The sequence below is a fragment of the Hyla sarda genome, chromosome 4 (genome assembly GCF_029499605.1).
Source record: "Hyla sarda isolate aHylSar1 chromosome 4, aHylSar1.hap1, whole genome shotgun sequence".
Taxonomy (NCBI): domain Eukaryota; kingdom Metazoa; phylum Chordata; class Amphibia; order Anura; family Hylidae; genus Hyla; species Hyla sarda.
In genome coordinates, this window is record NC_079192.1 from 405753961 (window position 1) to 405776986 (window position 23026).

At 45.0% G+C, this 23026-nt stretch overlaps 1 long non-coding RNA gene across 1 annotated transcript in view; it reads left to right on the forward strand.

Annotated features, from left to right (window-relative positions):
• The first annotated feature begins 1671 nt into the window (after positions 1-1671).
• Positions 1672-23026, forward strand: part of LOC130267560 (uncharacterized) — a 63217-nt gene continuing 41862 nt past the window's right edge. Inside the window, exon 1 of the long non-coding RNA XR_008843219.1 lies at positions 1672-1743. This is a non-coding gene — a long non-coding RNA (uncharacterized LOC130267560). The remainder of the gene's footprint in view (positions 1744-23026) is intronic.

A 23026-nucleotide genomic window follows, 5' to 3' on the forward strand; every position in this document is an offset into this window, starting at 1 on the left:
TAGGGAAGGCATTCCAGACTAAGGAGTGTGCAAAGGGGGTCCAGGTGGGGGAGAAATTGTATAGGGAAGGGGGTCCAGGCTTAGGAATGTACAAAGGGGGTTCAGGCTGGTAAGCGTACATAGAGAAGGGGGTCCAGGCTGGTAAGCGTACATAGAGAAGGGGGTCCAGGCTGGTAAGCATACATAGAGAAGGGGGTCCAGGCTGGTGAAAGTACATAGGGGAGAGGGTCCAGGCTGGTGAGGTTGTATAGTGAAGGGGGTCCAGGCTTAGTAGTGTGCATAGGGAAGGGGGTCCAGGCAGGGGAGAGCAGATAGGGAAGGGGGTCCAGACTGCGGATAGTGTATAGGGGAGGGGGTTCAGACTGGTGAGAGTACATAGGGGAGGGGGTCCAGACTGCGGAGAGTGTATAGGGGAGGAGGTTCAGATTGGGGAGAGTGTATAGGGGAGGGGGTTCAGACTGGGGAGAGTGTATAGGGGAGGGGGTTCAGACTGGTGAGAGTACATAGGGGAGGGGGTTCAGACTGGGGAGAGTGTATAGGGGAGGGGGTTCAGACTGGGGAGAGTGTATAGGGGAGGGGGTTAAGACTGGGGAGAGTGTATAGGGGAGGGGGTTCAGACTGGGGAGAGTGTATAGGGGAGGGGGTTCAGACTGGTGAGAGTACATAGGGGAGGGGGTTCAGACTGGGGAGAGTGTATAGGGGAGGGGGTTCAGACTGGGGAGAGTGTATAGGGGAGGGGGTTCAGACTGGTGAGAGTACATAGGGGAGGGGGTTCAGACTGGGGAGAGTGTAGAGGGGAGGGGGTTCAGACTGGGGAGAGTATATAGGGGAGGGGGTTCAGACTAGGGAGAGTGTATAGGGGAGGGGGTTCAGACTGGGGAGAGTGTATAGTGGAGGGGGTTCAGACTGGGGAGAGTGTATAGGGGAGGGGGTTCAGACTGGGGAGAGTGTATAGGGGAGGGGGTTCAGACTGGGGAGAGTGTATAGGGGAGGGGGTTCAGACTGGGGAGAGTGTATAGGGGAGGGGGTTCAGACTGGGGAGAGTGTATAGGGGAGGGGGTTCAGACTGGGGAGAGTGTATAGGGGAGGGGGTTCAGACTGGTTAGAGTAAATAGGGGAGGGGGTTCAGACTGGGGAGAGTGTATAGGGGAGGGGGTTCAGACTGGGGAGAGTGTATAGGGGAGGGGGTTCAGACTGGGGAGAGTGTATAGGGGAGGGGGTTCAGACTGGGGAGAGTGTATAGGGGAGGGGGTTCAGACTGGTTAGAGTAAATAGGGGAGGGGGTTCAGACTGGGGAGAGTGTATAGGGGAGGGGGTTCAGACTGGGGAGAGTGTATAGGGGAGGGGGTTCAGACTGGGAGAGTGTATAGGGGAGGGGGTTCAGACTGGGGAGAGTGTATAGGGGAGGGGGTTCAGACTGGGGAGAGTGTATAGTGGAGGGGGTTCAGACTGGGGAGAGTGTATAGTGGAGGGGGTTCAGACTGGGGAGAGTGTAGAGGGGAGGGAGTGTAGCACAGGAGCAGAAGGTGGTAGGGGGGATGTCTGAGGATTTGGAGTGACACAAAACACGTGTCTGCAGGCAGGGCTGTGGTAGCAGGTGCAAGGAGGAGCTGGGAATAGGAGGGGGAGGCTGGTGCGTAGGGAGGATACTCAATCCCTGCAAGGTGATGGAGAATGTCACATCATGTGTACTTGTCCTTTTAGCTGCAGCATCATTGAGACTCCACAGGTGACACCTGACAGGTGAGTGACAACCTCAGACTGTAATATCTTTCCTTGTGACTTATTATGTCACATCAGCTTGATACTTTGTACTATGTTATGTTTGAATCAGACCTTTTTTGTGTTTTGTTTTGTGTTACCGCCGTTCTTATTTGTGTTTTATATGGGTCAACGTGAAGTGCGTAAAACTGGACAAAGTAGAGCTAAAGTTTGTACTGGTTACGGAAAACATAGAACAGTGTTTCCCAACCACAGCTTTTGCAAAACTACAACTCCCAGTATGCCTGGACAGATGTTGGCAACTGTTGCAACAGCTGGAGGCACCCTGTTGGAAAACACTGTAAAAGAGTCTGCACGTGCTGGTGCAGAAGTGACACAAATGTGGTTGATAGATAGATATGAGATAGATAGATATGAGATAGATAGATAGATATGAGATAGATAGATAGATATGAGATAGATAGATATGAGATAGATAGATATGAGATAGATAGATATGAGATAGATAGATATGAGATAGATAGATAAATATGAGATAGATAGATAGATATGAGATAGATAGATAGATAGATATGAGATAGATAGATATGAGATAGATAGATAGATATGAGATAGATAGATAGATAGATAGATAGATATGAGATAGATGGATATGAGATAGATAGATAGATATGAGATAGATAAATATGAGATAGATAATTTATCTTGCTATGTTCACTGCATCTTTAAAGCATAACTCCGCCAGCAGGACACCTGTTTAAAATGTCCCAGAAACTTTGTAGCCTGAGACTAAAGAGATCAGGATACAGATTTGCCGGAAGTTCCTTAGACTTGCACTGGACTTCCAGTAAATCCATATCCTGAAGTTTCGGGCTATGAAGTCCCTTAGACTTGTATGGGGCTTCTACCAAATCCATATTCTAATTGGGCACGTCTCGGGCTGGGAGATTTAAACAGGTGTCCTGCTGGCACACTGTCATCAGAGTTACTCTTTAAAAGACATGCCCACTGGGTCAGTGCTTGCAGAATGGGTTGATAAGTTGTCCATTATTTGTATAACACCGACATATTCTGTTACGTAGTACACAACACACTTGGTCGGTCTTTGATCAGGATCTAATATCCCTAAAAAGGGGTTATCCAGGATTAGTAAAAACATAGCTGCTTTCTTACTAAAAACTGCACCAAGCCTGTCGGGGAAAACTAATTTTTTTTTTAAATCAAATGGTACCAGATCGTTAAACAGATTTGTAAATTACTTCTATTAAAAAATCTTAATCCTTCCAGCACTTATCAGCTGCTGTATGCTCCACAGGCAGTTGTGTAGTTCTTTTCAGTCTGAACACAATGCTCTCTGCTGACATCTCTGTCTGTCTCAGGAACTGTGCAGAGCAGGAGCAAATCCCCATAGCCTATCCTGCTCTTGACAGTTTCTGAGACAGACAGAGGTGTCAGCAGAGAGCATCGTGGTCAGAAAAGAACGACACAACTTCCTGTGGAGCATACAGCAGCTGATAAGTACTGGAAGGATTACAAATTTTAAATAGAAGTAATTTAGAAACCTGTATAACTTTCTGGCACCAGTTGATTGAAAAAAGAATAGTTTTTTCACCGGAGTACCCCTTTAAGGTTGTGTGTGGTATTACAGCTCTGCTCTGTTCAATAGAACTGAGCTGCTTGCAATACCACACACAAACTGAGGACAAGAGTGGTGCTGTTTCTGGAAGAAAGTAACAGTTTTTTTTCCCTAATTCTGGAAGTCCCCTTTACACATGGTTTAGGGCCAAATTCAGAACGTATTATTTAGCACATCAGAAAATATAGGTGAGAACTTTGTAGTATAGGTCACAGTATAAATACCACCAGTCAACTAAATAGTAACCATAACCATAAGGCTGGGTTCATTCGGAAATTCCGATGCAGCAGACTCACTCCCAATGTTTTCAATAGGATTCTACTGCAAAATTTCCCAAATTTTCCAAATTTCTGAAAGAATGAACCTATTCATTGTTTTAGCCGATCCGCTTGGATACACATTGCCGTCAATGGTGGCACCGCATAGCCCAGCTGTCCCAGCGCCAACTGTATCAGCCGGCAATGCGGTGCTCGAAATGTCCACCTGAAATTTTTCTGGGCGGAGCTTCTGTAGTGTGACTGCAACCTAAAGGGTGGTCTGTTCACAAGATGGTTTGAATTATCGAAAATGTTTATATTTATTTTGTCTACTTAAAGAGTTTTTTTTTACACTAGACATTACCTGTTTGTTGACCCCGCTTTTGAGATCCATAGAGATTATGATCAACTGTAATCTGCAAGTGCTCAGTCTCCCTGCAGCGCCACCACAGGAGGAATACGTTATTACACAATTCTCGTTTAAAGGGGTACTCCGGCGGAAATGTTTTTTTTCTAATCAACTGGTTCCAGAAAGTTAAACAGATTTGTAAATTACTTCTATATAAAAATCTTAACCCTTCCAGTACTTATCAACTGCTGTATGCTCCAGAAGAATTTGTATAGTTCTTTCCAGTCTGACCACAGTGCTCTCTGCTGACACCTCTGTCTGTGTCAGGAACTGTCCAGAGTAGGAGCAAATCCCCATAGCAACCACTCCTGCTCTGGACAGCTCCTGACATGGACAGAGGTGTCAGTAGAGAGCACTGTGGTCAGACTGGAAAAAACTACACAACTTCCTGTGGAGCATACAGCAGCTGAAAGGATTAAGATTTTTATATAGAAGTAATTTACATACTGTATAACTTTCTGGCGCCAGTTGATTTAAAAAGAAAAAATAGTTTTCCACCGGAGTACCCCTTTAATCCAATTAGTTATCCAGGTAATATATGGATGTCCTGGGTCCTCCAAAGTCTTAGACGCTCTTGATAGCCGTTAGCTTGATAGCATGTGCCCATTAGTGATGAGTGGCACGGGCCATATTCGAATTTGCGATATTTCGCGAATATATGGACGAATATTCGTCCTATGTTCGTGAAATTTGCAATGTTTGTTGTCTTTTTTTTTCATGCGAAAATTCGTAATGCAAATCGCATAGTGCGCATGCGCAATTATATCTTTCACCTAAAAGAAGGGAGGGATTAGTGTCCAGTCTGGAAGTGCCGATATTCGCATAAATATTTGCATAAATTCTCATAAATTTGCATTTAAAAAATGGAATATTCGTCATTACGAATATATATCACTATATTCTAAATATTTGCTCAATCGCGAAGTGTCGATATTCGCTGTAAAAATTCGCCTTTCAAATATTCACGCTCAACACTAGAGCCCATGTACATTCTGCTGAGGCAATGGATCTGTGCTCATGATGATAATGATGGTGATAATGGTGATAATAATTATTGTGATGATGGGGATAATAATAATGGTGATAATGATGATGATGGTGATAATGGTGATAAAAATAATGGTGATGATGGGGATAATAATAATGGTGATGATGGGGATAATAATAATGGTGATGATGGGGATAATAATAATGGTGATGATGGGGATAATAATAATTGTGATGATGGGGATAATAATAATGGTGATGATGGGGATAATAATAATGGTGATGATGGGGATAATGGTGATGATAATGGTGATAATGGTAATGATGATGATGGTGATAATAATAATGGTGATGATGGTGATAATGGTGATGATAATGGTGATAATGGTAATGATGATGATGGTGATAATAATAATGGTGATGATGGTGAAAATGGTGATAATAATAATGGTGATGATGGTGATAATGGTGATAATAATAATGGTGATGATGCTGATAATGGTGATAATAATAATGGTGATAATGGTATTGATAATGATGATGGTGATAATAATAATGGTAATGATGGTGATAATAATAATGGTGATTATGGTGATAATAATAATGGTGATGATGGTGTTTATGGTGATAATAATAATGGTGATGATGGTGATAATGGTGATGATAATAATAATGGTAATGATAATAAAGGTGGTGATGGAGATAATGGTGATAATAATAATGATAATGATAATAATGGTGATGATGGTGATAATGGTAATGATAATAATGGTGATGATGGTGATAATGGTAATGATAATAATGGTGATGATGGTGATAATGGTAATGATAATAATGGTGATGATGGTGATAATGGTGATAATAATAATGGTAATGATAATAATGGTGATGATGTTGATAATGGTAATGATATTAATGGTGATAATGGTGATAATAATAATGGTGATAATAATAATGGTAATGATAATAATGGTGATGGTGGTGATAATGGTAATGATAATAATGGTAATGATAATAATAATGGTGATGATGGTGATAATAATAATGGTGATGATGATAATAATGGTAATGATAATAATAATGGTGATGGTGATAATGGTAATGATAATATTGGTGATAATGGTGATAATAATAATGGTAATGATAATAAAGGTGGTGATGGAGATAATGGTGATAATAATAATGATAATGATAATAATGGTGATGATGGTGATAATGGTGATAATAATAATGGTGATAATAATAATGGTAATGATAATAATGGTGATGATGGTGATAATGGTAATGATAATAATGGTAATGATAATAATAATGGTGATGATGGTGATAATAATAATGGTTATGATGATAATAATGGTAATGATAATAATAATGGTGATAATGGTAATGATAATAATGGTAATGATAATAATAATGGTGATGGTGATAATGGTAATGATAATAATGGTGCTAATGGTGATAATGGTAATGATAATAATGGTGATGATGGTGATAATGGTAATGATAATAATGGTAATGATAATAATAATGGTGATGGTGATATTGGTAATGATAATAATGGTAATGATAATAATAATGGTGATGGTGATAATGGTAATGATAATAAAGGTGATAATGGTGATGATGGTGCTAGTGACCTACATATACCCCTCTAATGGTGCACAGTGTATATTAGACAATTCATTCTCACAGGTTTGATCTGTATCACTATTCTATACTCTCCCATGATATACTGTACAGTAAATAGTGTGGATGGAGTCCCTATCTCTTCAATTAAGTTCTTTACACCTTTTTGTTTGTAAAACTCATTGAAAACAAAAATTCCAAACTAAACATTGTGCATTACTGAAATTCTGTATACGGTGGATGTCGGCGGTCGCTATATGGCGGTAATAGCGGTTGCTTTCTCTCTGGCAGGGAGAAAAGTGTGTCATACGTCGGCGGCTGTGTGGAGCAGCGCGAGGCAAGCGTATGAGTCTATGTGTTGTGTTGTTGTCTGGGGGCAGTCTATGATATTTCAGCAATGTGCCAACAATTGTGGCAAAAAGCAACATCTCAGCCAACTCGTGCAGCCCGCTCCGCGCTATACTTAGAAGCTCCACGATCCCTCCGAATGTGGAATACACTGTTAGATGAAGAAGATTTGGAGAGTTCTATAACAAACCTTTCCATGCACTATGAAGCTTTGAGGATCTTTGAGGATCTTTGAGGATCTTTTGGAGAAAATAAAAATGGATTTTTTTTATTAGGTGCTGCAGAACATTTCTCTATAGAGCAAACTATCTCTACGCAGCAAGTCTACAAAAGCTGCTGCATTCATTCCCCATCTGTTCCTCTTCCTGTGGCATTGTACAGCACAAGGCAGGGCGATGGTGAAGTAAGCTGCAAGGGCTGGTCACACTTAGGGGGCAGGGCTAGAGCTCAGAGTAAAGATCCATCCAAACCCCCCCCCCCCCCCCCCCCCAAGACAGCAGAGGAGGATACGTCACCTCAGGGGAAGGAAGAAATGGGGAACTGCTAGGGCAACACCACAATGGTGATGAGAGGACTATGCAACTTCCTGTCATTCTCCCTAAAAGTCCCAATAAAGTAATGTATGTGTTACGCCTAGCGCTCCGGGCCCCCGCTCCTCCCCGGAGCGCTCACGGCGTCTTTCTCCCTGCAGCTCCCCGGTCAGTCCCGCTGACCGGGAGCGCTGCTCTGTCATGGCCGTTGGGGATGCGATTCGCACAGCGGGACGCGCCCGCTCGCGAATCGCATCCCAGGTCACTTACCCGTTCCCGTCCCCTGCTGTCATGTGCTGGCGCGCGCGGCTCCGCTCTCTAGGGCGCGCGCGCGCCAGCTCCCTGAGATTTAAAGGGCCAGTGCACCAATGATTGGTGCCTGGCCCAATTAGCTTAATTGGCTTCCACCTGGTCCCTGACTATATCTAACCTCCTCCCATGCACTTCCTTGCCGGATCTTGTTGCCCTTGTGCCTAGTGAAAGCGTTTTGTGTGTTTATAGCCTGTGTACCAGAACTTCTGCTATCTCCCCTGACTACGAACCTTGCCGCCTGCCCCCGACCTTCTGCTACGTCCGACTTTGCTTCTGCCTACTCCCTTGTACCTCGCCTATCTTCAGCAGTCAGAGAGGTGAGCCGTTGCTAGTGGATACGACCTGGTCACTACCGCCGCAGCAAGACCATCCCGCTTTGCGGCGGGCTCTGGTGAAAACCTGTAGTGGCTTAGAACCGGTCCACTAGCGCGGTCCTCGCCATCCCTCTCTGGCACAGAGGATCCACTACCTGCCAGCCGGCATCGTGACTGTAGATCCGGCCATGGATCCCGCTGACGTCCCTCTGCCTTATATCTCTGATATCACCACGGTGGTCGCCCAGCAATCCCGACAGATCGCCCATCTAACCCACCAGCTGTCGGAAGTATTCACCATTGTGCAGCAACTTCAGTCACAACTTCAGCAGCAATCATCTCCTCCGCCAGCTCCTGCACCTCTTCCGCAGCGAGTGGCCACTCCTAGCCTCCGCCTGTCCTTGCCGGACAAATTTAATGGGGACTCTAAGTTTTGCCGTGGCTTTCTTTCGCAATGTTCCCTGCACATGGAGATGATGTCGGACCAGTTTCCTACTGAAAGGTCTAAGGTGGCTTTCGTAGTCAGCCTTATGTCTGGAAAAGCCCTGTCATGGGCCACACCGCTCTGGGACCGCAATGACCCCGTCACTGCCTCTGTACACTCCTTCTTCTCGGAAATTCGAAGTGTCTTTGAGGAACCTGCCCGAGCCTCTTCTGCTGAAACTGCCCTGCTGAACCTGGTCCAGGGTAATTCTTCCGTTGGCGAGTACGCCATACAATTCCGTACTCTTGCTTCTGAACTATCCTGGAATAATGAGGCTCTCTGCGCGACCTTTAAAAAAGGCCTATCCAGCAACATTAAAGATGTTCTGGCCGCACGAGAGACTCCTGCTAACCTGCATGAACTCATTCATCTAGCCACTCGCATTGACATGCGTTTTTCTGAGAGGCATCAAGAGCTCCGCCAGGAAAAAGACTTAGATCTCTGGACACCTCTCCCACAGTCTCCACTGCAATCTGCGCCTAGGCCTCCCGCCGAGGAGGCCATGCAAGTGGATCGGTCTCGCCTGACCCTGGAAGAGAGGAATCGCCGTAAGGAAGAGAATCTTTGTCTGTACTGTGCCAGTACTGAACATTTTTTGGTGGATTGCCCAATCCGTCCTCCACGTCTGGGAAACGCACGCTCGCACCCAGCTCTCGTGGGTGTGGCGTCTCTTGATGCTAAGTCGGCTTCTCCACGTCTCACGGTGCCTGTTCGGATTTCTACTTCAGCCAGCTCTCCCCTCTCAGCCGTGGCCTGCCTGGACTCTGGAGCTTCTGGGAATTTTATTCGGGAGTCCTTAGTGAATAAATTCCGCATCCCGGTGACCCGTCTTGTCAAGCCACTCCACATTTCCGCGGTCAACGGAGCCAGGTTGGATTGCACCGTGCGTTACCGCACGGAGCCCCTCCTAATGTGCATCGGACCTCATCACGAGGAAATTGTATTTTTTGTCCTTCCTAATTGCACTTCTGAAGTTCTCCTTGGACTACCCTGGCTTCAACACCATTCCCCAACCCTGGATTGGTCCACTGGGGAGATCAAGAGTTGGGGTCCCTCTTGTTCCAAGGACTGCCTTCAACCGGTTCCCAGTACTCCCTGCCGTGACCCTGTGGTTCCTCCTGTATCCGGTCCCCCTAAGGTCATTAAGGACTCTGCCTGCCACAGGAAATGCCTCTCCCCCCCTCCCAGTCCCATCAGGCAAGCCTCTGTGTCCCCTCATGGCCCTCGTCCTGGTGTCACACTGCCCCGTGCCAGGTCTCGCCCTCTGCCCCCTCTCCCCATTCCTACTCCTGCTGTTCTGCCTGCCGTTGAGGAATCCCTCCATCCTTTCCCGGTGTCCTCATCCCAGGGGAGGCAGTTACCGGACAAAGAGAAGGGGAGACCTAAGGGGGGGGGTACTGTTACGCTTAGCGCTCCGGGCCCCCGCTCCTCCCCGGAGCGCTCACGGCGTCTTTCTCCCTGCAGCTCCCCGGTCAGTCCCGCTGACCGGGAGCGCTGCTCTGTCATGGCCGTTGGGGATGCGATTCGCACAGCGGGACGCGCCCGCTCGCGAATCGCATCCCAGGTCACTTACCCGTTCCCGTCCCCTGCTGTCATGTGCTGGCGCGCGCGGCTCCGCTCTCTAGGGCGCGCGCGCGCCAGCTCCCTGAGATTTAAAGGGCCAGTGCACCAATGATTGGTGCCTGGCCCAATTAGCTTAATTGGCTTCCACCTGGTCCCTGACTATATCTAACCTCCTCCCATGCACTTCCTTGCCGGATCTTGTTGCCCTTGTGCCTAGTGAAAGCGTTTTGTGTGTTTATAGCCTGTGTACCAGAACTTCTGCTATCTCCCCTGACTACGAACCTTGCCGCCTGCCCCCGACCTTCTGCTACGTCCGACTTTGCTTCTACCTACTCCCTTGTACCTCGCCTATCTTCAGCAGTCAGAGAGGTGAGCCGTTGCTAGTGGATACGACCTGGTCACTACCGCCGCAGCAAGACCATCCCGCTTTGCGGCGGGCTCTGGTGAAAACCTGTAGTGGCTTAGAACCGGTCCACTAGCGCGGTCCTCGCCATCCCTCTCTGGCACAGAGGATCCACTACCTGCCAGCCGGCATCGTGACAGTATGTAGATGTGCATGTGATGTATAGTGATGTAGCTGTTGGGGCAAGTCAGGGGTGATGACATTACTCAGGGGGCGGAGCTAGTGCTAACAGACAAGATCCAGCCACGACTCCTGAGACAGTAGAAAATGATGTGTTGTCGCAGGAGAGGAAGCAGCCGGGGAGCTAGAGACAACACCGCAATGACCATGAGAGGACTACACAACTTCCTTTCAGGAGAGAGGAAGGAGAAAGGGAGAAGCTGGGGAGTTGCTGAGACAACACCACACTGGCAATGAGAGGACTACACAAATTTCTATTAGGAATGAAGCATGAAAAAAAAAGCCAGTACCATATATTAGTAAGTTATATTTCTTGGGTTGATAGTTTTATTTAAAAATAATTTTCTTATACCTAATTTCCTCTTTTATAAACACATAAAACAGCCCAATATGGCTAAAAAATTTGTCTTTAGCTACTTTTTTATTGAAAAGAAACATAATCAGTTGAGAAGTCCAATTAATGCCAACAGGTCACCACCAAGTTGGTGTAATCTGGTATTTTATTTCATCAGTTCTTCACCGTTGAACCCGACTGCCTGGTTGTCCACTTTTAGGATTAGTCAGGCCTGTCTGCACCTAGATGACTTTCCAGGTATGTGTTTATCATAGCATCGCCCCCTCATGACGTCACGTCCCGCCCCCCTCAATGAAAGTCTATAGACTTGCATTGAGGGGGCAGGGCGTGACTTCATGAGGAGGGTGGGATATGACGTCACGAGCTCCCGGGGCCGGCCCCAGAGTTCAGAACAGATTGTTCCAAACGCTGAGCAGCGGAGTACCCCTTTAATTCTACATTGCACTAGGAATGTATCTAACCCTGTTTTGAAGCTTTTGTCTGTTCCTGCTGGGACCAGTTCCTGAGGTAGACTGTTCCATAAATTCACAGTTCTCATGGTAAAGAAGGGTTGTCGCCCCTCGAGACTAAACTTTTTTTTCTCCAGACAGAGGGAGGGCCCCCTTGTCCTTTGAGACAATTTAGAACAATTTTCACTATATTTTTTGTATGGGCCATTTATATACTTGTATACGTTGATCGAATCAACATAGATTTTCTGAATTAGACCGTTCATGTAACAAAATGGGGCTTTCAGAAATAAAAGGTGGAATCTTATTGGTGTCTATGGACAACCGTTCTGTTCTTCCCCCAGTCTTTGATCACCTCTTTAAGCATTAAGGCAGGCTCGTGAAAGGTTAGAAAATGATGGGGGGGACTACACAGCAACATTCAGTCACAGTGAAATCCTGCAGCAGTTTGACCTTCTAAGATGGTCCTTGACCTTTCTTGAAGCGTTCAGAAAATGTATCATACCATGAACAACTTTTCTTGTACCAACAAATGTCACCTACATATCCCAGCCAGCCATATGACCCACAATATGAAAAAGAATAAGTGACCTATTTATGACTGTATGGAGGCACATGGAGTGATTGTTCTTCTGTAGTAGAAAGTCATAGCACTGTACATCTATACAGCATCGTATTACAGACTACATGGTGCCTGTGAGAGCCTGGGGCATTTTCTTTTTCAAAAATCAAAGACATAAACAGAAATGGTCTCAAATCAGTGAAGACTGTCAGGTACAGACAGATGAGTGACCTCTATGGATGACTTCAATGGGTGACTTCTATGGGTGACCTCTATGGGTGACTTTTATGGGTGACCTCTATGGGTGACTTTTATGAGTGAACTCTATTGGTGACTTTTATGGGTGACCTCTATGGGTGACTTCTATGGGTGACTTTTAGGAGTGACCTCTTTGGAAGACTTTTATGGGGGACTATTATGAGTGACCTCTATAGGTGACCTCAATTGGTGACTTCTATGGGTGACCTCTATGGGTGACTTCAATGGTGACCTCTATGAGTGACCTCTATGGGTGACCTCTATGGGTAACTTCTATGGTGACCTCTATGGGTGACTTCTATGGGTGACTTCTATGAGTGACCTCTATGAGTGACCTCTATGGGTGACTTCTATGGGTGACCTCTATGGGTAACATCTATGGGTGATCTCTATGGGTGACTTCTATGGGTGACTTCTATGAGTGGCTTCTATGAGTGACCTCTATGGGTGACCTCTATGAGTGACCTCTATGGGTAACTTCTATGGGTGACCTCTATAGGTGACTTCCATGGGTGACCTCTATGGGTGACTTCTATCAGTGACTTCTATGAGTGACCTCTATGTGTGACTTCTATGGGTGACCTTTATGGGTGACCTATATGGGTGACCACTATAAGTGACCTCTATGGGTAACTTCTATGGGTGACCTCTATGGGTGACTTCTATGGGTGACCTCTATGGGTGACTTCTATGAGTGACCTCTATGTGTGACTTCTATGGGTGACCTTTATGGGTGACTTCTATGGGTGACCTTTGGCTGCCGATGTATCTGTACTCGGATTGGAACGGGCCCCATTCAGGTCAATGACCAGAATGTAGGCAGCTAGTAACTACATTCGGATCATTTTCCGAATTTTGGCTTGGGCTAAAAGATTACCCGAACATAGTCACCACCTGCCTATATTTGACTCATTTTGAGATTCTGCCAACATGTCCAAGCTTCAGAGGCACGAACTGTAATGTGAACAGAGGCACCAAAAGTTTAAAAAAAGCTTTTGACAAGTCATAGTGTCAGATTTTGATCAGTGAGGGTATGAATGCTGAGACCCCCAGTAGGAGGGGTAGAAGCGCTCGCTGAGGTGGTGTAAATTAAACTCTTATAGACAAGGCAGCTCCTATGGTTTACACCAGATAGTCCAAGAATGCTCCCAATTTCTCTCTGGCTCCTCCCGTATGATAAAGTACAATGTAATTTAGCATCTTAATACTCCCCCCACATCCCAACTAAGCCACACCCCTTTTCCCTCTAAGACACACCCTTTTGCCTACATGCTGTATCTCCTTGTCTGAAGCATGAAAACTGTCTACAAGAGATGCACACATTGCGCAAAATGTTGCATTTTACGACAAAGCAAAACTCATTTGTTGTTTTTTACATTCTGAGGCAATTGTTTATTGAGCCTTATTTTCTGCTGATTTTCTGTTCACAGTTTTTTTGCGTTTGTTTAGTTTTTACATTCAAGTACAGCTCAAAATACGGTTTAAAAAAAACGATGTGAACATAGCGAAAGGCTGCATATACTGAACATAGCTAGTCCTGCTCTCAACAGAGAAATTAATACATCCATGGCCGGATGAAGCTCGTGTAACGAGCGAAACAGAGTCTGTTACCTACTACTTACCCCCCCTCCCCCTGCACAGATCCCTCTCCCTGACTGCATTTCATGTTGTGAGTATGTATCAATAAAGAAGCTTTTTAAGAGAAGACCGGTGAGTGCCAATGTTTTTCTAATTCTCCACTGTATTGAAGATTTGAACTTTGCCACTACATCAGAGCACCACCACATCTCTACAGGTTTGTCCTAGTCGAACGTCCGTCTCACAGTCCAGCCTAGCCAGTAGTAGCAGTGCCGAATATCGCATCTTCGTTTTGCCTAATTTACAAATCTGTTTAAAGGGGTTATCCAGGAAAAACCTTTTTTTTTATATATATCAACTGGCTCCTGAAAGTTAAACAGATTTGTAAATTACTTCTATTAAAAAAATCTTAATCCTTTCAGTACTTATGAGCTTCTGAAGTTTAGGTTGTTCTTTTCTGTCTAAGTAATCTCTGATGACACGTGTCTCGGGAACCGCCCAGTTTAGAAGAGGTTTGCTATGGGAATTTGCTTCTAAACTGGGCGTTTCCCGAGACACGGGTCATCAGAGAGCACTTAGACAGAAAAGAACAACCTTAACTTCAGAAGCTCATAAGTACTGAAAGGATTAAGAGTTTTTAATAGAAGTAATTTACAAATCTGTTTAACTTTCTGGAACCAGTTGATATATATATATATATATATATATATATATATATAAATAAATAAAAAATTTTTCCTGGAATATCCCTTTAACTTTCCGGCATCAGTTGATTAAAGAAAAAAAAAAAAAAAAGGTTTCCACCGGAGTACCCCTTTAACCTGAATACATTCTAAGGACATTTCCTAATGCTAAGCCTTATTATTGGCTGACAAGACGCCGCCCCGGCGTGTCCGTCTGTAGGTGGACACATGCACCTGCACTTCGCTTTCTATTCACAAGTGACACCTGCGAGCCGCCCCCATTCACACCACAAGGAAATTATCCCCTCGCTGACGTAATGTTTTTCGAACAACTTATTTTTTTTTTTTACAGGAATTATCCTCTATTTTTAATTTTTTTTTCTCGGTCAGACACATTAATTTGCATCTTTCGACTGGCGCGACTTTCTTGTGAGACAATTAGTCCTCCCCTCGGCGAGCCCAGAAAGATGATACAGACGCTTTTTATTCCCTGACAAAGAGGCTACAGTATTCACTTAAGGATCAGCTGTTACTAACTCCCACCGAATGCCTCCAATAGGGGCCTGTATTATCACACGGGCATAATGCGGAGAACACAGGGCCTGTTCAGAGCCCAGAAGCCTGGAGACAGACTGGAGAATGAAAAGGTAGCCTCACCGCGGGGTTAAAAGGCTATTACTGCTGTTTACAAATACTGACACTATACCGCCACCTAAACCCCTCTCCGCTAACTCCTGATCCTGTCAGCATCATAAGTGGAACCTGTCAGCAACTTGTATACACATGTATACTGTTTTTATAAATAAGCAACAATAATAAAGAACAATAAGTAGAGCCTTAATAAAAAGAAATTATATTTATTCTTATATATATTATTATATTTATTGTTCTATGTATTATTATTATATTGATTTATTATTATAAATGTTGTTATTTTCATTTTTTATTATATTTATTTATTATTATAAATGTTGTTATATTCATTTTTAAATGTATTAATATTATTATATTTATTATGTTTATTACTACTAATATATTCATGTTTATGTATTATGTTTATTATTATTAATATTTAGTATTTGTATTGTTGTTTTTATTATTATTATTATTATTAGTAGTAGTAGTAGTAGTAGTAGTAGTGTTACTAGTAATTTATTATTTATTATTATAATATTTATTATTATTAATATTATATGCCTCATTATATAATAATATATATATATATATTATTATTATTATTATATGTATAATAATATATAATAATAGTAATTATTGTTATTTGTATTATTAAATTTATTATTATTAATACTCTATGTATTTTTAATATAATTATTATTATTATTTGTATTATTATATTTATTATCATATATATCTTTAACATAATTATTATTATTATTTGTATTATTTTATTTATTATATATATAAATATATATGTATCTTTAATATAATTATTATTATTATTATTGTTGTTGTTATTAGTCGTAGCAATGGTACACTGCTCAAAAAAATAAAGGGAACACTTAAGGGGTACTCCGGTGGAAAACATAATTTTTTTTTTTTTTAAATCAACTGGTGCCAGAAAGTTAAACAGATTTGTAAATGACTTCTATTTAAAAATCTTAATCCTTCCAATACTTATCAGCTGCTGTATACTACGAAGGAAGTTATTTTTGATTTTCTTTTCTGTCTGACCACAGCGCTCTTTGCTGACACCTCTGTCCATGTCAGGAACTGTCCAGAGCAGGAGAGGTTTGCTATGGCGAATTGTTCCTGCTCTGTACAGTTCCTGACATGGACAGAGGTGTCAGCAGAGAGCACTGTGGTCAGACAGAAAAGAAATTCAAAAAGAAAAGAACTTCCTCTGTAGTATGCAGCATGACCAGTTTGGCAGTGGGTCAGTAATGGTGTGAGGAGGCATCTCTTTGGGGAGCTGCACAGCCCTCTATGTGTTTGCCAGAGGTAGCCTGACTGCCATTAGGTACCGAGATGAGATCCTCAGACCCCTTGTGAGACCATTTGCTGGTGCGGTTGGCCCTGGGTTCCTCCTAATGCAAGACAATGCTAGACCTCATGTGGCTGGAGTGTGTCAGCAGTTCCTGCAAGAGAAAGGCATTGATGCTATGAACTGGCCGCCTGTTCCCCTGACCTGAATCCAATTGAGCACATGTGGGACATCATGTCTTGCTCCATCCACCAACGTCACGTTGCACCACAGACTGTCCAGGAGTTGGGGGATGCTTTAGTCCAGGTCTGGGAGGACATCCCTCAGGAGACCATCCTCCCCCTCATCAGGAGCATGCCCAGGCGTTGTGGGGAGGTCATACGGGCACGTGGAGGCCACACACACTACTGAGCCTCATTGTGACTTGTTTTAAGGACCTTACATAAAGTTTGGATCAGTCTGTAGTGGGGTTTTCCACTTTGATTTTGAGTGTGACTCCATATCCAGACCTCCATGGGTTGATAAATTTGATTTCTATTGATACATTTTATGTGATTTTGTTGTCAGCACATTCAACTATGTAAAGACGAAAGTATTTCATACGATTAGTTCCTTCATTCAGATCTAGGATCTTAGTGTTCCCTTTATTTTTTTGAGCAGTGTAGAAATATTCCTTTTTATTGGATAATTAAAATAAAAAATAAATACAAAGTTGTGTAATGTAATTCATTTTCATGTTTGAATTTTTGAACTGCTGTACATAGCAAATCTGATATCTAAACATCTTCACCTGCAGTAAAAACATATGGTGATTTGGTAAATTTGCACACGATACAAGATTTGCACACAGACACAACTTTTGTTTGCCCTCTTCCTTTTAAAAAAAAATGGGATTTAAAATGGGAATGAGACTCATATGTCTATTTCCCAAAGACAACCTCTTGGTATGACGCTGAGCATGTGCACTCAACTTCTTTGGTCGACCAGGGTAAGGTCTGTTCTGAATGGTCTTGCCCAATGTGCTACAGCTCAGTTTCATGGTCTTGGCAATCTTTTTACAGTCCAGACCATCTTTATGTAGAGCAACAATTTTTCAGATCTTCAGAGTGTTCTTTGCCACGAGGTGCCATGTTGAACATCCAGTGACCAGTATTAGAGAGTGTGAGAGCGATAACACCCAATTTATGACACCTGCCCCCCCTTCACACGTGATGCCTAGTAACAGTAAGCCCATGTTGACGTGACGGAATTTCCGAGCGGAATCTGCAGGGGAATCACATTGTTTAGATTGTAATTCTCTTGCACCGTTCACACAGCGGAATTTCCATGACAGATGTTTCCGGTGTCTGCCAAAAGAATGAACATGTCCATTCTTTTGGCGGAATCTGCTTTGAAATGCATTGCTGTTTATTCCGAGAACATGTAAATTTGCAGAATGTCCACCCGTGTTTTTAACAATGTGAACATAGTCTAACAAGTCACATGACCCCAGGGAAAGAAAATGCTTGATTGGGCCCAATTTGAACATTTCCACTTAGAGGTGTCCTCACTTTTGTTGTCAAGGTTTAGACATTAAAGGGGTACTCTTACACTAGACATGTTATTCCCTTTCTAAAGTATAGGGGATAAATAATATGTCTGATCATGGGGGTCCGGCCACTGGGGACCCCCGCAGTCTCTGCAGCGACACCCCAGTCATCTGATGCACGGAGCAAACTCCGCCCCGTGCTGGATGACTGGCGAGCCGTCACGCCCCCCTCCAGTCATGTCTATGGGAGGAGGTGTTACAGTTATGTACTAGCTGTCACACCCCCTACCATAGACATGAATGGAGGGGGGCATGGCATGACGTCACGATCACGGAAGCCACAAGCTTCCGTGACTGTAACGCCGCAGCACCAGCCCAGAGATTGTGGGGGATCCTTTGGATAGAGGATAACGTGTAGGGGCGGAGTACCCCTTTAATGGCTGTGTGTTGAGTGTGTTATTTTGAGGGGACATAACATTAAACACTGTTATACAGGCTGTGCACTCACTACTTTACGTTGCAGCAGAGTGTCATTCCTGTCGGAGCATCCTGGGAGTTGTAGTTTTGCAACAGCTGGAGGCACCCTGGTTGGAAAACTCTGGTTTAGAAGAATGCAGCTAGTTTGTGTCAGAAGCATTGCCACTGTTGTCCATAGGCCACATCCAGTACTGCAGGCCAGACCTTTTATTGCTTGAATAAGTCTGACTTGCAATACCACATGCGGCCAGGATCAAAAGTGGTGCTGTTTTGGAAGAAAATGTAATAAAAAAAAAATCAAACTTTACTACTTTAAGAGAACACATTTGGACGGAATCACCACAGTGTACAACCCCCCTCCCCCCCGGATTAACCATTAACATCCCCGCAGAAAATTCCTGCAGGAAGCTTTTCTCTCTCTCCATTACTGTTTATGCGCAGATTATTGCTTTAATGCTTCAAAGATTTTTTTCCATTGCATAGAAAGAGCCGAAAATATCTGCCCCCAAACGGTCCAACAATCCCCGAAAAAGCTGTCTAAAAACAAAGTTCAAACTGGGACAAATCTTTTTTTTTTTTATTCTTTCTTTCTAACATCTTCCTCTGCAGGCGGAGTGTTGGGGGAGGGCGGTATGGATACTGTACAGCGATGCTTTCGTATTTTGGCCTCTTGCCTCCTAACTGTTTTATTGTCGATTTTGGCTGAACTCGCAGCTCTGAGACCGATGCCAAGAAATGGAGAGGTGGGAGGGTGGAGGGGGAATATGCTAGGTCCTTTAAGGATACTGGAAAATGAAGCCAGTTTGTGAGCCGGCCACGTCCTGCGAGCGAGTTAAAATGAATCTCAGCGGAGTACGGCCTTTTCCTTCCTGTCATTTTTTTCCCTCCGAGTGAAGGAGAAACAATATTCTGACCATGTCCAAGAAAAGAGGGAGAATGTCAGCAGCCGGGACCGGCACTACACACCGCCATATTGTGGGTACCTATAGGACGGGGCTTGATGTTAGTTCATACAGCAACATGATAACAGATTATATAACGGGGAGCGGGGAAAGAGGGGCAGACGCAAAAATACGTAAAATGACACTACATAAGGTTTAAATCTTTTTTATCTGTCTAAAATATAACAACTTATGTATGGCAGTCTTCTATCTATCTCATATCTATCTATATTATTGTGGTGGCCCAGTATGGGAGATGTTACCCTGTACCCTTGCTGTCCTGTAAGGCAGCCTCCTTCAGTGTCCCCAGGGCCCCTTGCACCTGTTTCCCCCCAGTATGTTCTGCAGTGTATTGTATTATAAAATCTGTAGTAATGGCGGGGTGTGTGGTGCAAGGCAGATGTTATTACTCTAGGGGCAGATGGTATTAACCCCTTGTGTTCGTGACGCCAGGGCGTGGTTTAGCCATAACTACCCGAAGGTATACCGCTGGATCCTGGGCTAGGCACGGGGGCAATAAAGACACTGATGCCAAGTTACGGAACAAAGGTAGCTTTACTGAGGGTTGACAGTTGTTACAGTCTATGCAGTACAGCCAGGGCCCAAGGAGGTGACCAGTAACACAGAGACCTTGCAGAAGTGCTGGGACTTGTAGTGTATGGGAGAATTTAGTGCTGACCACACTGTATAGACAACAGACTTGACCTGACTGACAGGGCTATGACTTTAGCTTACTGTGCACTTGACTTATGGCTGCAGGACTTGACTTGTGGCTGCAGGACTTGACTTAAGGCCTACAATACTCTGGACACACACTCTGAGACATCTTGACTGCACTGGACCTCAGGAACAAAAGAGAGAAGCTAGCGCCACCCAGGGTTTATATGGGGGAGACTAGCAGGGAGCCCATAGGTCACACTTGGGGTCAACTGGTCACTAGTACCATCTTGGTAACAATCACATGGTAAATTTATTAAAGCTACAATACACAATAAAATATACAACTTATATACATGGGGAATACAACTGCAGGGGGCCCTGGGGACACGGAGGGACACTGCCCGACAGGGCAAGAAGGTACGGGGAAACACCACCCCGTACTGGGCCACCACAAACTCCCCCTCTTAAATAAAGTTGCCCTCGATGCCCAGTCCTGGGGGGCGGAGAACCGAAGTGCCCACTGGGACCACTGACAGTTCCTGGAGCATTTTTTTTCAATGTCCTTTCCAGGTCTGGGAAACAGCAATGAGTGCTCTAGACGGTGTGGAGATCTTTGACCTTGTAATCTGCCGCACAACATTTTTCAACAACTATATACATAACAAGTTAGCAAAACATTACGGATTGGGCTGCCTGAGGCTATCCACCCAATGCCTTTGCTACTTGACTGCAGGCTGACGTGACTGCAGGCTGACTTGGGGAAAACATAGGGTAGTCTATAGATGGATGAATCCCCTCACCTGGGACGTACTCTCTCACAGGTCTGACAGCTGGAGGAGATGGTGCTGTGAGCACTGGTAGACCTTCTTTTAGACACAGTTTGATTTGGTTGCGATGAACAACTTGCTGCTCATACCCAGGCTTTTGTATTTCATACACGTCAGAGTCTGGATAGGGTATGGCCGTCACTGTGTATGGCTCCATCTCCCAGATAGAGTACCAACTTATGGGTTCTTGGAAACCTTAGTCACACTTTAGCGCCCAATTGAAGTGGTTTTGCAGAGGCGTGACTGTTGCAGTCCTGTTGCTGTCTTTTTTGAGCCTCGACCATCTTTATTCTGACTATTTACTTTGCTTCATGGATTCTTCTCTGGTGGTCCGAGACCCATTCCAGGAAGGCTTGCAGAGAATTATTGAACACGGCCTGGAGCCCAAACGTCTGATCTTTAGGCAGCTGTCCATGTCGCCCCATCATCAAGTAGAAAGGGGTGTACCCCGTAGAACAGTGGACTGCGTTATTATAGACCTCCAATAGTTCGGGCAGCAGTCGGGGCCATTCTTCTTGTCTTGACAAAGAGGCTGCTCACAGCATGTGGCTAAAGACTTGATTGATGCGCTCAGAGAGCCCGTTCCCTGGGGGTGGTAAGCAGTGGTCCAGAGTTTCTTGCAGGCATGGAATTGACACAGCTCTTGGAAGAGTTGGGCCTTGAAGGCCATTCCATGGTCCGTTAGGACTAACTAAGGACACCCAAGGGTTTGCACCCAATTGGAGTAGAACATCTGGGTCGCTGTCTTGGCTGTGAGATAGTTGAGGGAGACAACAATACCCCATTTAGAGTAGTGATCCACCATGGTGAGTGCATAGGTGTACCCAGACCGGGTAGGAGACAATTTGACATGATCTAGCACGACCAACTGGTTAGGCCTTTCACTCTGGATGGAATGGAGGGGTGCTTCTGCTTCCTTGCACACATTCTTGATGACTGCACATTCACTGCACCATTTCTCTGCATTCCGATCAATAGAATCTTCACCTGACAGTAGCTTCGGTCTTGTGGACTCCAAAGTGTCCCAACTGATCATGGTATGCATTGAGGACCATCGCCGCATCTCTTCGGGGAATCAGAATCTGATGAAGTCGATCACCAGAGACCGAGTCAAAAAGGATTTCGGTACAACAGTCGCTTCCTCTGTCACCACAGACCTTTCAGCTCTTAGTCACACTGGGCCCGGCGTAGACGGGTTGGTAACCTCTTTGCCAGCAGGTAGCCCAACAGATGCCCCATGACTCGACTTTCGTCTTGAAGAGTCTCCCAGGTGTATAAGTCTTCTTGAACCTTTTCGAACCTGGGTGTCACGATTCGGCTTCCAGGTAGTGGATCCTCTGTGTCAGCGAGGGAATGGCGTGGACCGTGCTAGTGGACCGGTTCTAAGAGGCTACTGGTGTTCACCAGAGCCCGCCGCAAAGCGGGATGGTCTTGCTGCGGCAGTAGCAACCAGGTCGTATCCACTAGCAACGGCTCAACCTCGCTGACTGCTGAGAAGGCGTGGGACAGAAGGACTAGGCAGAGGCAAGGTCAGACGTAGCAGAAGGTCGGGGCAGGCGGCAAGGTTCGTAGTCAAGATGGATAGCAGAAGTTCAGGTAACACAGGCTTTGGACACACTAAACGCTTTCACTGGCACAAGGCAACAAGATCCGGCAAGGGAGTGCAGGGGCAGTGAGCAGATATAGTCTGGGAGCAGGTGGGAGCCAATTAAGCTAATTGGGCCAGGCACCAATCATTGGTGCACTGGCCCTTTAAGTCTCAGAGAGCTGGCGCGCGCGCGCCCTAGAGAGCGGAGCCGCGCGCGCCAGCACATGACAGCAGAGGACCGGGACGGGTAAGTGACCTGGGATGCGATTCGCGAGCGGGCGCGTCCCGCTGTGCGAATCGCATCCCCGACGGCCATGACAGTGCAGCGCTCCCGGTCAGCGGGACTGACCGGGGCGCTGCGGGGAGAGAGACGCCGTGAGCGCTCCGGGGAGGAGCGGGGACCCGGA